This window comes from Ruditapes philippinarum, unplaced genomic scaffold, assembly GCF_026571515.1.
Source record: "Ruditapes philippinarum isolate M1 unplaced genomic scaffold, ASM2657151v2 ctg2898_1_1_1_1, whole genome shotgun sequence".
Taxonomy (NCBI): domain Eukaryota; kingdom Metazoa; phylum Mollusca; class Bivalvia; order Venerida; family Veneridae; genus Ruditapes; species Ruditapes philippinarum.
In genome coordinates this window covers 158,132-170,314 of record NW_026857691.1, presented here as the reverse complement: position 1 = coordinate 170,314, position 12,183 = coordinate 158,132, and positions in this window count along the sequence as shown.

Here is a 12,183-nt window from a genome sequence, read left to right as displayed (position 1 = left end):
TTCCAACCGCAGATGCACAAGTACACAAGCTGGCAATCAGTCCTGTAAAGTTACATGACTCGAGGTCAAATTTATTGAGTTACGCAAGACGCAAGTTGAAAATTGCAAATATTGTACTAAGTTATGCAAAGACAATAACTTTACAAATACTGAATAAATTCACAAGCAAACCAAAAGTGAATAACTACACATGTTGACCAACATTCCTATAATGTTTCATGAGTCTAGGTCAAATACTTTGTGAATTGCAAATTTGTACTAAGTCAAAGGCAATAACTCTAACAAACCCGAATTAATCCAAACGCAAATCCCAGGTGCACATACTGACCAACATCTCTGTAAAGATTCATAAAGGGCAATAACTCTATAAGTACTAAGCAAACCCCACACATGCTGGACTAGGGCTACACACGACATTTGAAAATGACATTATTTCCTAAGACAAGGGCAATAACTACAGATACTGAATAAATTAGAGGTACATGTGACACAAAATGAGAATGTACTGGCGGACGAACAAGGGCAAATCCCACCGTCCCCTACCGAGTCAAATCCTTATACAAAATGTGGGGGGGGGGGGGCTATAATGGATTCGCTTTTGTTGCGTCGGTCCGTCTCCATTTTCGTGTCCGCTCTATAACTCCTATACCAATTGAAGGATTTTCTTCAAACTTGGCTCAAATGTTCACCTCAATAAGGGGATGTGCAGAACCCATGTTGCCCATGTGTAAGCTCAAGGTCAAGGTCACAATTGAAGGTCAAATATCAAACACAATCAAATATTAGACAGTATGTCGTGTCCGCTCTGTAAGTCCTACATTAATTGAAAGATTTTCTTCAAACTTGGCTCAAATGTTCACCTCAACAAGGGGATGTGCAGAACCCATGTTGCCCATGTGTCAGCTCAAAGACAAGGGCACAATTGAAGGTCTAATATTTAACAATCAAATATTACACAATATGTCGTGTCCGCTCTGTAAGTCCTACACTAATTGAAGAATTTTCTTCAAACTTGGCTCAAATGTTCACCTCAACAAGGGGATGTGCAGAACCCATGTTGCCCATGTGTCAGCTCAAGGTAAAGGTCACAATTGAAGGTCCAATATCAAACAATCAAATATTGCACAGTATGTCGTGTCCGCTCTGTAAGTCCTACGCTAATTGAAAGATTTTCTTCAATCTTGGCTCAAATGTTCACCTCAACAAGGGGATGTGCAGAACCCATGTTACCCTTTTGCCGGCTTAAGGTCAAGGTCATACTTGAAGGTCAAAAATTGACTTAGAAAATAATCTAAAATTTTAACATTTATTTGAATATTTCTGAATCTAGAAAAGGTATTGGATTGAAACTTAAAATATATATGAAGTGTCACAATTAAGATGTGCTGGTCAAGTTTCATAACTCTGTATTGCATTTTAACAAAGTTATGCCCCTTTTTAAGTCTTCAAATTTACATATAATCAAATATTGCACAGTATGTCGTGTCCGCTCTATAAATCCTATACTAATGGAAGAATTTTCTTCAAACTTTACTCAAATGTTAACCTCAACAAGGTTATGTGCAGAATCTATGTCACCTTTGTGCCGGCTAAAGGTCAAGGTCACACTTGAAGGTCAAAAATTGATTTAGAAAATGTTCTTTAATTTTAACATGTACTCGAATATTTCTTAAACTAGCACAGGTATTTGCTTGAAACTTTAAAGATATATGAGGTGTCACAAATTAGATATGCAGGTCAAGTTTCATAACTCGGTATTGCATTTTGACAAAGTTATGCCCCTTTTTAAGTCTTTAAATTTACATACAATTAATACTAGACAATATGTTGTGTTCGCTCTAATTAAATTTTATACTAATGGAAGGATTTTCTTCAAACTTTACTCAAAGGTTCACCCCAACTTGGCGATGTGCAAAACCCATCTTACCCTTGTGCCAGCTTAAGGTCAAGGCCACACTTGAAGGTCAAAAATTGACTTATAAAATGTTTAGTACATTGGGAAATGAAAGGTTATTTGTAATTGTTTCGAACATGATTTGATAATGTATATTTATACTATTACCTGTACAATTAGTCTTTTTTCACTAGAGATAATTTCTTTTTATGTATTTGTGCCACTAAGTTATTCCCTTAACCACCTTTCCAAGTCGTCTTCTGTCAAAGACATTGGTGGGGGTATGAATCGCATTCAGCGATAGTTCTAGTTGTACTTGAAGTGAGGTTACAAAGTTCTGTTAAAATGTCATAAATGGTGGTGTGAAAAAAGAGTTGGGAACAATACTGTACTCGTAAAATGCTACAAAATATATATCAGACCATAGCGCCCGTCCAATATAGTTTTGACAGCTGTGTTCTTGTGCGGTAGAATTCAGCTATAATAATCTCATAATGTTTGTTTAAATAAATTACAAAGCCCATTATGCCCCTAAAATACTTTTATTGTATTTAAAAAATATATCTGGTGTACATGTCCTGTCAAAGTTTCAAGAAACTTACTCATTGGTCTAATACCTTAGCCATATTTTTGACAACAATTTTTTACATTAAGAGTGGTTTAGTATTTTATATGAAAGTCAAAATACCACTTTACAAATTACAGTTTGCTACATTCACATTCATGGCTACTTTCTTAAGCGTCTAGTATTAGAGTCTCTCTAATAAAAACACCATTATTTGAACAATACATGTCATGTTTGTCCTTTCTTAAGAACTAATATATTAATTGTTTCCGAGTCATTATGTGCCTTTAATAATATCATCTTTTTATGGACAATGTTTTCATGAAAAAAATAAAACTATTTCTGCAGATAAAAGGTAGATCTATAGACAATCTTCCATTTCACACGTGGACGAGAATGTACGGAAGCGTCCTTGTACCAATTCATATGTTCCATTAACAAGGATAACTCAAACGTGGGAGATGAAAATTCCCAATAGACCTTTCTACCTTAAACGGACTTCGTAAACGGACTTCGTAATACTGAATAAACTGGGGGATTTTCTCAAAACATATGTGATAAAAAAATCAATTAAGCTGTAATACATCGGTTTTTTACATGAACATGTATATGCTAGTTATAGTATTTCTATCAACCATCAACACATTAAGATGGAGACAATAAAACCATAATTTATATAAAGACCAACAAATAAAAACAAACGAACGAATATTCATTTATATACTCTATTGTAGTGATAATTTTTCAACCGATGTTTTCATAATAAACTAGTAAGTGTTGGTACATGGTGTGTAAACAGGACTAAACGTAAATGTCATCATATGTGTAATATGAAGTAACGCTTCAGCGGGAATCGCACGAAATCTCGAGTGTTAGAATAAAAGAAAGAATTATACACAGGTCGCCACCTGAATTCCAATAACATATGTGTTGATTGTGTGAAAGTGACAGTATCAAGAGTATAATTTCAGATTCCCCATATTACCCATTGGTCGTAATATTTCGTGTGATGTTCCATCTATTGCACCAACTGCGGGACCGTTTATCCCAGCCGACACGTTTACTAAACCATTGAAGTATGGTTGGCCAAGTGATGTAATTCTCAAATGTTATGTAGAATGCACGTATAGATGTGCGAGTTTCAACTTGTATATACGCAAGTGATACAATTAAGGATTGGGTAACAAGTATCCATATCACAAACAATAAAATTATATTTACTGGAAACTGTAATTTTTAAGTTTATGATATGTGACATATATATTAAAGTGTCTGATGCTTGACAAGTTAGATTATAGAAATTTGTGTACATATAAATGTATAATTCTAACGCTTCGTGCAATTTCACACTGAAGTGCATGTTTCTACATTTTATATATACTTTAGTAACAGAGATATTTATACCAATATTAATACGACGAAGATGTTTTGGGGGTTGGGGTAATAGAGCTCCGCAGCTTGCAGATGGTCTACGTCAGAAAGAATAATTACAGGTTGACAACAATAACTATGAGAGAGCAGTTTAAGACCAAATTAAGCACCCAGTGCCGGCTGTTTCGAAGGTTGCAGCAGGTCAACTTAATCGATCGGCTCATCGCGGGAGTAATAGGCTCTCCCTTGTATATCAAATATGAGAAAATCAGGCTCTCTATAGGAAATCCCCCCCTTCCGAAAAAACACCAAAACTACTATGGTTATATTTTCTCAATCTTTAATAGGTTGATATGTTGAAATCGTTCCATCCCAGTTTTAGCGTACTGCTAATTTTATCTTATTTCCCCGCATTTATGTTTTGAGAAACCCCCCAAATTATTCCGTATTAAGAAGTACGTTTACGAAGTCCGTTTAAAATAGAAATGTCTAATAGACAGTTTATAATTAACTCAAAATGCTTATTATGGACTTCAAAATGCTTATTATGCTCCCCGAAAAAAATCGGGGGAGCATACAGTCGCCGTGTCGTCAGTCCGTACGTACGTACGGGTTGTCAGACGTACGTACGTCCCCAATTCGTGTCCGGCCCATAACATCGTTATTTGTAGTCAACTATTTCACAGAAATGATTACCATATTGAGACGACATGTCGCGCCGAATTGATGTTACAAACAGCATTCAAATGTCTGAAAAAAGCGTCACGTGATCATGGCGGAAAAACTTCTTTGTTTTCGCTCCGTTGAAAAATGTGAAATAATATAGTTTATTCGTTTTTTTGGAGGATAGTTTTATGTTGGATATGTTTATATTGGATTGTTAACCATGATGATAAGTAAGATATAACATTTAAGCTGGTATTAGAAAGAGAATTTGATGTTCAGTTTTCTTCAAAAGCTTTTCGCTCATGTTTCACTTCAATGATCACAAACGTAAACTTTAACGTATAGTATGTAAAGTACAATAGACATACAGTCTAAACATCAATATATTTTTACTGTTAGAGACAGCTTTTTTGCCACATATGTCATCGTGTACTTATACTCCAACAAGTAAACAAAAGAAACGAAATTTGTCCTCGCCGTTTGACAATTTGAATAACAAACGCTTATCTGCAGTAGCGATGGACCCTGAAAAAACAAGTACCACAAACGTTTCTTTTGGACAGGAAGATCTCGAAAAAATAGCAGACGTCCTTAAGTCTTCTTTTCAAAACGAAATACTCGCTTTAGTCGAACATGCAGTTAAGTCTTCTGTTTCGGCAATTGTAGACGGCGTATTAAGTGGCCTCGAATGCAAAATTAAGTTGCTTGAATCCGAAAACACTCGCTTGACTTCTGAGAACGAATCTTTAAAAGTCCAAGTTAATACGCTCAAAGCAACAGCAGACTCTGCGGAACAGTACAGCCGGCGGAACAACATCCGTATTGCAGGGTATCCTGAGTCTTCTGGTGAAAACACTGACCAAATAGTGCTCGACATTTGCAAACAGCTAAATGTAGATATGAATGTAAATGAAATTGATCGGTCGCACAGGACCGGGAAACGTACTGGCTCTGGCCCACCAAGGCCCATTATTGTTAAATTTATTTCGTACAGGGCACGCCAACGACTCCTTAAAGCACGGTCAGGTCTAAAATCCAATGATATGAAAAATATTTACTTCAATGAAGATTTGACTAAACAACGGAACTTTGCAATGTACAATGCCCGGTTGTTGGCAAAGAGCAATAAGATCGACAGTTGTTGGACATTTGATGGGCTTATTTATGTCAAGGATACGAATCAAGAAGTGCACCGAATAACCAATAGTGACGACCTAGTAAGATTTGATCGCTGATTTGAACAGACAGTACTAGTGTGTCATACTAAATCTATCTATAAACTCAATATAAATCACGTGATCATGCAATACTTGTGCTATTGATATACTATAATCTATGATTGAGGTGTTGTCAAAATACCGAAAGCCACGCTTATTTATCAGTGTTATCTGAATACACATTTTTGCATGTAAAATTTGTTCTATGTTTTAAATACTTAATTATGATTTTCACAGATCTTATGTAAATACCGGATAAAATCCAATACAGCACTTATACGGTTAATTAAATTTTTGATATACTTATAACGTACATCAAAATAATGACTTCACTACATGTCTGCGAAGTCAAAAAGTCTTTATTACAATATTAAAAAACATGCGTAACATGATGAAAACTATATACTGTAAACCCTGTTCTTTAGCATGTTTGCGTTTTAGTATGACAGTATGTCACTATGTTGATGGTACTGTAAACGCTATATAAATAGTATCTTTGTATTGCTTTGTAGGTATGATATGCTTTTTATGTTGTACAATGGCGATATAAGTAAATGAAGACATTACCATGTTTAATATGTTGATGCATATATTTTTATATGTCGTTCATGACACTTTGTAATATGTTGTTGCATTTATATGTCGTTCATGACACTATGTAGTATGTACGAATATCTTTATAAAAATGATCTTTTGTACATTAGATCACGACCTTCTTATGGAATAAATCATTTTCACGTGAAGCTTTTTGTACTAATATTATTATAAACTAGTTTGAGGGACTATTATCAATTTTCTATCTTTTTTTTTCGGAATCAACTTTAAGATTTTGAAAACAACATGCGTAACTCATACCTTTTTCTGTTCTTGTAAGCAAATGTATTTCACTATTTCACATATATCATAATAATGGTGCAAATTACCATTATTTGACATGTTTATGACTTGTTCTTCTTGTTATATGGCATCATATGACATGTTTATGCTCAATCTTATATGTCATTTGAATGGGCTCGAGTTATAAATACATGTATATATAATTTTTTATATATATAATGGAATTATGTGGTATGTTAGGCACTTATATATATATATTTTTTTTTTTTTTTTTTTTTTTTTTTTACATATAGCAGTAATGGCTTTGTATAACATGCATACCATTATTATGGTATTGCGTAGCATGTGGTATGGTAATGGTTTTGATTTGCATTACATGAATGCCTTGCAGATATAATAATTTAGTAACATAAAAATGGCCTGATGATGGATTTTTGTGTATTGAATGGCTTGTATATGTCACTGTGAAATATGTATAACATGATAATGATAGTGTACAAAGTGTAGACATTGTTGATGGTACTGTGAATGTTATATTAATGGCATGTTTATATTATTGTGTATGTATGATATGATATTGATCTTGTACAATTATCTTCTATTTGCCGATGGTTTTATGTTATATCACATGATGACGATATAAGTAAATGTAGACATGACCACGTTTAATAAGTTGATATATTTATATTTATATGTCGTTCATGACAATACTGTTAAACAATTTTCTAATATCATTACTTTTTTTTCTTTTTTCAATATCCTTAACAAAATTATATTTAGCACATTAGATTACGACCTACTTATAGAATTATTCGCTCTTCACGCTTTTTTACATTAATGTTAATAGGAACTAGTATTTATTTTCTGTCTTATTATTCTTGAAATAAATTTTATGATTAAAAAACATGCGTAAATGTGTAACTCATACCTACAATGATCGCATAAGAATTTTTTTTTTTTTTTTTTTCACTTAAAATAATCTAAACATTTATCATTCTATCAAAATTTAGTACAACAGACAAACTATCCTCCCAACCAACAAGTATGTTTTCAATTTTTTTCCTTTTTCAGATTTTTGTTATTCTCTTTATTATGACAATAATCAATTTCCAATTAACATCGCAATATAACATGTTTTCATTTATATTTTTGCTCTTCTCTCCCCTTCTTTGTTTCTTAAGGATGAACATAACATTGTCTGAGTATCCAATAAGATGCTTGATTATAGCATTTCGTGATTCTATACCTCTCTCTGTTGTATTGGCTACTGATAAATTTCTTTTTTTGTTGTCCGAAATCACATGAAACATAAAAAGACAGACACCGCCAACTACAGAGAGAGCGTTTCGCATCCGCTTCATGTTTAGATTTCTACTTCTACAATCACTATTATTCACATTCACATTTCTCAGCTATATTCCAATATGCATTAGGTTAAGTATCTCCGCTCATGATTTAACTTTCAAAAATATATCTCTACCACTTACTCGTCGCAAACATCCACCTAGCAAGAAACAGCACTCCAACTTTATCTTTTCGTCCATTGTAGTATGTTCCATCGTAATGCTTTTCTTGCTTGTTCAAGTCTGGAATATTCATACTATAATTCTACTTTCGGGTGATGTTCATAAAAACCCAGGACCGGTATCCAGTGCGTCTTCGGTATCATCGGCTTCCTCTGATAATGACTTTATTGATCTTTCCCGAAACCTTTCTTTTGTTCATTACAACGTCCAGAGCATTGCCCTAAAACTTGATATTATTTACTCCGAGCTTAAGGATTTTGATATTCTCTGCTTTTCAGAAACTTGGCTTGGCCCACATATTTTAACTTCTGATCTCTTTCTCCACTCTTTTGCTAATCCCGAAAGGAAAGATCGTGCCGATAACCACGGCGGTGTTATACTTTATGTTAAGGACTATATCCACTACAAAAGACGCGATGATCTTGAAATTAACGGAACTGAATGCATTTGGATATAAATTGTCTTTTCAAACAAACATATTTTATTCGGAGTTTTCTATAGACCCCCAAACATAGACAATGCCCATCATGCCTTGATTTTAGACTCTATGCATCTGGCTATTGATACAGGTATAGATAATATCTTAATGATGGGTGACTTTAACCTAAATAGTACTTCTTCTAAGAAAATTAGAGATATATGTTGCCAGTTGTCATTGCATCAGATTATTGACTCACCTACACACTTTACGGAATCTTCTTCGTCAATAATTGACCTTATATTTACTTCTAACAACTATCTCATTCATACTAGCGGAGTTGGCGATCCTTTTCTCCAGCAGGATGTCAGGTATCACTGTCCTATATACTGTTTACTAAATTTGAAAAAACCTAAGCGACTTTCTTTTTATCGAAATGTTTGGATATTTGATAAGGGTAATTACGATTTCTTAAGACACTTGGCCTCTGTAAGTGATTGGGATTCACTGAAGAATGAAGATATAAACGAATATACTAATAACATAACCAGCAACATAATCAATATCTCGAAGCAATGTATCCCAAATAGAAAAGTATTGATCCGAGAAAACGAGCCTCCTTGGTTTAGAAACGACTTAAGATTACTTATTAGAAAACGAAAAAGACTGTATCGTAAAGCAAAACAAACTGATTCACCTTATTACTGGGCCCGGTTTCGAACCCTGAGAAATCACATAATATCAAAAATTCGCGTAGCAAAGAAACAGCATATCGACAATTTAGCCCAAAAATTACAGCAGGAAAATCAAAATTCAAAAAGTTGGTGGTCTCTTCTTAAATCATTTATCAAACCTTCCTATTCTACCTCAATACCACCACTTACCTCTGATGACAACATTATCATATCTGACAACATTGAAAAGGCCAATTTTATGAACGACTTTTTTGTCACACAGACACGCATTGATGAAAGTGAAGCTCCCCGTCTCCCCGATTTACCTAACGTTACTAACCATCTGGATGATATAAGTATAACACCGGCGAAGTGGAATTGGTACTAAAATCTCTTCCTTTGGGAAAAGCCGCTGGTCCTGACAATATCAACAATCGAATCCTTCGCGAACTCTCCCATGAACTCAGTGGTCCTTTAAGTGCTCTTTTTAACTATTCTATTCAGATTGCTCAAGTTCCAGATGCATGGAAGGAAGCTAATGTTTCTCCTCTCTTTAAATCGGGTGACCCTTCTTTAGTTAATAATTACAGACCCATATCCCTAATTAGTACAGTCAACAAAGTCTTTGAAAGAATTATATTTAAACACACGTTTAATTTTCTGAGATCTAACAACATTATCACATCTCTTCAATCTGGTTTTGTTCCCGGAGTCTCCACTGTCAACCAATTAACATATTTATATAATACTTTTGCACAGGCCATTGATTCTGGTAAAGAAGTACGAACTGTCTTTTGTGATATAAGTAAAGCGTTTGATCGAGTCTGGCACAAAGGACTTATTTTCAAATTAAATTCGGTCGGCATATCTGGTCGTCTTTCTTCTTGGTTTTCTTCTTATCTCAAGAACAGAAGACAGAGAGTCGTTCTCCCTGGTTGTAAATCATCTTTTAGTTATATAAACGCTGGTGTGCCGCAAGGATCTATTCTTGGGCCACTGTTGTTTCTTGTTTATATTAATGATATTGTTATCGATATTAATGCAAATATAAGACTTTTCGCTGACGATACAAATCTCTTTATTGTTGTAGAAGACCCTATCACTGCTTCCACTATCCTAAACACAGATTTGCAAAACATAACTTCTTGGGCCGAAAGGTGGTTGGTAAAATTCAATCCCCTTAAAACAGAATCATTATTAATATCGCGTAAAACAAACAGACTTATAAATCATCCTCCTATTTTTATGCAAAACACACAAATAAAAGAAGTACGTAATCACAAACACTTAGGTATTACTTTTACTCATGATTTACGTTGGTCAACACATATTGAATACATTAAAAATAAAGCTTGGAAAAGAATAAATGTCATGAAAAAACTAAAATTTCAACTCGACAGGAATTCACTACAAATCATATACCTATCATTTATTAGACCGATTATAGAATATGGAGATGTATTATTTGACAATTGTAATCAAAATGATAAAAAAGAGCTCGAACAAATTCACCAAGAAGCAGCTAGAATAATTACCGGAACAACTAAACTTGTGTCTATTGATAAACTCATGAAAGAAGTTGGGTGGGAATCCTTGGAAAAAAGGCGTTACAAACATAAATTGATTCTTTTCTTTAAAATGAAAAAATGTCTTACCCCTCAATACCTCTCTGACCTTGTCCCTCCGTCTGTTGGTAGTGAGCATCGGTACCCACTCCGGAACTCAAACGACACACAGAATATTCACACAAATACAGATTATTACTATAAATCATTCTTGCCTTCTGTTATCAGAGATTTCAATTCTCTTCCACCTCAAACGCAAAATGCCCCAACCTTAGCTTCTTTTAAGCGCCTTCTTAATAATGATTTGCCAAGTGTGCCTGCTTATTTTCTTTCTGGTGATCGCAAACTTCAAATTTTTCACACAAGATTACGCACTCAGTGCAGTTCGCTTTCTGCCGATCTATTTGAAAAGAATATTATCGAATCTCCATTTTGCGAATGTGGTCCGAGAGAAAATGCTTATCACTATTTCTTGGAATGCCCTAAATATACTAACCTTCGACCAGAATTAATAACGGCTATTTCCGAATTTTGTAATCCTTCTTTAAATGTCATTCTTACTGGAAACACTTCTTTATCTTACGAGTCTAATGTATCTATCTTTACAGCTGTTCAAAAATACATCCGAGAAACGAAGCGCTTTTAGCGCGTACCCCAAGTCTTACTTACGCTTGTTCATCTAAACATACATAGTTACTATATAATGCATCTTTGTTTACTCCTTTTGCTTTATTATTGTTCATCCACCACTCCTTTTCTTTCTCAATTTTTTTGGTTTTTTTGTCAATATTAGCTGGTAGTTTTTTGTTGTTGTTTTTTTCGTAATTACATAATTGTACTTTATAACTATCAATTAAGATTCTTATTACATTCTTTTGTCTCCGTTAATAAACAGTGTCTTTTCGATTGCACATTCCTAGGTGAAAATGAAACGGCGACTTCTAACTAAATTAATTTGTCATACAATAATTTATTTTTTCACCTCCATTTTGTTTCATTTTTCTTTTGCTTTTTTTTCTCTCATGACCATATATTAAGTATTTATTAATTGCAAAATACATATTTTTTGAAAATGTCTTTGATATATTTTCAACTAAATGAATTTTGTGCATGATAATGCCATGAACTGTATATATGTAAATTGTTTAAACTGGGACAGGACACTCATAAGCTTTCATAGCTTTCTGCCCAATCCCAAATGTATTGTGTAAATATTGTTCATCATAATGTAAATATATAGAATAAAATATGTTTATACCAAATGTCCGGACGGCGCATGTGCGATTTATAAATGAATCGGAGGTGGGCGCCGGGCGAAAAAAAGTATATAATTTTACGATATTCTATATAAAAAAAAACAGTCAGTATAGTTAGTGTGCAAGCAAGGAACGCAGTTAATAGAGACAAGATGAAGACCAAGCAAAAAATGCAACAATTGTAGTTTGCCTTA